General features: G+C 49.8%; 1 pseudogene across 1 annotated transcript; it reads left to right on the top strand.

The window, feature by feature from the left end:
• Positions 1 to 1836: 1836 nt before the first annotated feature.
• Positions 1837 to 2372, top strand: LOC308467723 (U6 snRNA-associated Sm-like protein LSm3; annotated as a pseudogene). Its single transcript has 2 exons — positions 1837 to 2082; positions 2310 to 2372. The product of its transcript is annotated as a U6 snRNA-associated Sm-like protein LSm3 (transcript).
• Positions 2373 to 3325: the final 953 nt, after the last annotated feature.

The raw sequence follows: 3325 nt of genomic DNA, 5'->3' as shown, positions 1-3325 counted from the left end.
TTTCCTGTCACCCTACACCCCCCTCCCAATCCCGGGGCCTGACCTATCTGCCACCACCCTTGCACCTCTGCTGCCGTGAGTCTCTTCCCCAGACGAAGGGGGGACAGAGAGCCTTGCTTTGCGCTCTCAAGTCCGCTTGGCGTGGAGCATTTGAATCAGAAGGCTGTTGCAGGGCACGTCCCCGCTCAGGTGCTTGTGGTACAGGTACTCCTCCGCTTGCATGCTCAGGGACCGGACGTCAGCCAGCTGTATCAGAAGCTGGCGGAACTTGTCTGTGGCGTGTGGGTAGTTGCAGAGGGTGTACTCCATCAGGGCTGCGTTGGCCTTTTCCTGGGCTTCCTTCACCACACTTGAATTCTCCACGAATTTCACATCTGCAGCAGGGGGGAGGGGAGGGGAAATAAGGGGGGGATGCATTGAATGGGGTAACCTCTCTTGAATGGAGGGACTTCCTCCTGGGCACACAGGTCGCAAACATGGAAGGTGTCGCTTGCAAAGCTCGCACAAGCCATCGGCTGATACCTGCAAAACGGCTGAGGTTGATGAAGAGGCTCCCCTGTGAGGAGAGCCTGCAGCGGTCGGGGCTTTTTAGTGTAGAGAAAAGGGGACTGGAGGCGACCTGACGGAAGCATAAACAATTGCATGTGGTGTGGAGAAAGCGGAGTTTCCCCCCTCCCTCTCGCATGATGACACCAGAACTCGTGGGCATCCAATGAGGCTGAATGTTGGAAGATTCAGGACAGAGAAAAGGAAGTAGTTCTTCAAGCAGCGCAACATTCAACTATGGAACTCCCTCCCACAGCAGGCAATGATGGCCTCCAATTTGGAGAGCCTTGATGGAGGTTTGGACAAATCCATGGAGGAGGAGGAGGAGACAAGCCACAATTACTGCGCTCTGCCTCCATGGTCAGAGGCAGCGACGCTTCTGAATACCAGATGCAGGAAACCACAGGAGGCGAGATCTGCTCTTGTGCAAGGATCCTGCTTGCTGGTTTCCCACAAGCATCTAGTCAGCCACTGTGAGAACAGGACTAGATAGCACATTGGCCTGATCCAGCTAATGGCTCTTCCTACCTTCATAAGCTTCATCTGGCCATCTGCCTGGATGAACAGGGTCTGACCTTGCCAGCCTTATGCTTTGCAGATGAGCATCAGGCTGGTAAAGGCTATGCAAGATAAATAAACCATATCTGACAAGCGATCTTCTTCTTACTTTCCGATGTTCCCTAAACAAACCTTCACTTCAAAGCCACTCTGTTGTGTTCCTCTCTAAACACCAGCTGGAGGGATTGGGGCTTAATCTGTTTGGCCTTCCCAGGTGAAAATAGGGCTCAGCTGACATGGAAACCATGATCCAAGGTGCCTCAAGCAGCTCAGCCAAAGAACAAGGGGTAGGAGGATGAGAGAGACGGGTGTGAAGGTGCAGTGATAAGCACATCCCTCTTAAGCTGTCGCCCACCTGCCTGAAAATGTGCCTGCTCTATGCACACTGCTCTTGAAAACTCGGCAAAAGCTGCCAATGCAAACTTCCTTCCTTGGGCCTGACTTCATCTGTGGGGCGTGGAGGGGAGCCACTGGGGGAGGGCAGGGGCCAAGCAACAGCAGTGGGAGGGGGCTTTAGCTCAATGGTGGGCGGCCACCTGTTCCTCCTATTCTTGCCACGCTCACAAGGGGGAGATGAGACAGGGCCTTTTCAAGGCTAACTGGGGAGACACAGCGGGCCCTCTGGGGGTGTCGCCAAAATCTCTCCTCCCTCCCTCTCACTTCCAACACTCAGCCTAGAACCACAGAATTCTGGCCTCACCTCCAAAAGAGCATTGGAGGTGCTTTGAAAAAATGGCGGACGAGGTGGAGCAGCAACAAACCACAAATACTGTAGAAGAGCCCTTGGATCTCATCAAGCTTAGTCTTGATGAACGAATTGATGTAAAAATGAGAAATGACTGAAAACTTCGAGGCAGATTATTTGCTTGTTACCAGCACTTAAATAAGATTTTGGGTGATGTTGAGGAGACTGTGACAACAATAGAAATGGATGAAGAAACCTATGAAGAGATTTATAAATCTACCAAAAGGAATACAGTGGTACCTCGGGTTAAGTACTTAATTCGTTCCGGAGGTCCGCTCTTAACCTGAAACTGTTCTTAACCTGAAGCACCACTTTAGCTAATGGGGCCTCCTGCTGTCGCCGTGCCGCCAGAGCACGATTTCTGTTCTCATCCTGAAGCAAAGTTCTTAACCCGAGGTACTATTTCTGGGTTAGCGGAGTCTGTAACCTGAAGTGTATGTAACCCGAGGTACCACTGATTCCGATGCTGTTTGTCCGAGGAGATGGAGTTGTACTTGTAGCTCCTCCACTGTGGGTTGGCTGAAACCATGAAGAAAATGGTCATTGAATGTTGGAAGATTCAGGACAGAGAATCATAGAATCATAGAATCATAGAATCATAGAATCATAGAATCATAGAATCATAGAATCATAGAATCATAGAATCATAGAATCATAGAGTTGGAAGAGACCACAAGGGCCATCGAGTCCAACCCCCTGCCAAGCAGGAAACACCATCAGAGCACTCCTGACATATGGTTGTCAAGCCTCTGCTTAAAGACCTCCAAAGAAGGAGACTCCACCACACTCCTTGGCAGCAAATTCCACTGTCGAACAGCTCTTACTGTCAGGAAGTTCTTCCTAATGTTTAGGTGGAATCTTCTTTCTTGTAGTTTGGATCCATTGCTCCGTGTCCGCTTCTCTGGAGCAGCAGAAAACAACCTTTCTCCCTCCTCTATGTGACATCCTTTTATATATTTGAACATGGCTATCATATCACCCCTTAACCTCCTCTTCTCCAGGCTAAACATGCCCAGCTCCCTTAGCCGTTCCTCATAAGGCATCGTTTCCAGGCCTTTGACCATTTTGGTTGCCCTCCTCTGGACACGTTCCAGTTTGTCAGTGTCCTTCTTGAACTGTGGTGCCCAGAACTGGACACAGTACTCCAGGTGAGGTCTGACCAGAGCAGAATACAGTGGCACTATTACTTCCCTTGATCTAGATGCTATACTCCTATTGATGAGGCCCAGAATTGCATTGGCTTTTTTAGCTGCCGCGTCACACTGTTGGCTCATGTCAAGTTTGTGGTCAACCAAGACTCCTAGATCCTTTTCACATGTACTGCTCTCAAGCCAGGTGTCCCCCATCTTGTATTTGTGCCTCTCATTTTTTTTGCCCAAGTGCAATACTTTACATTTCTCCCTGTTAAAATTCATCTTGTTTGTTTTGGCCCAGTTCTCTAATCTGTCAAGGTCGTTTTGAAGTGTGATCCTGTCC

Source organism: Podarcis pityusensis (genome assembly GCF_964106645.2).
Source record: "Podarcis pityusensis genome assembly, chromosome: W".
Lineage (NCBI taxonomy): Eukaryota > Metazoa > Chordata > Lepidosauria > Squamata > Lacertidae > Podarcis > Podarcis pityusensis.
This window is presented reverse-complemented; position numbering and strand designations above follow the sequence as displayed.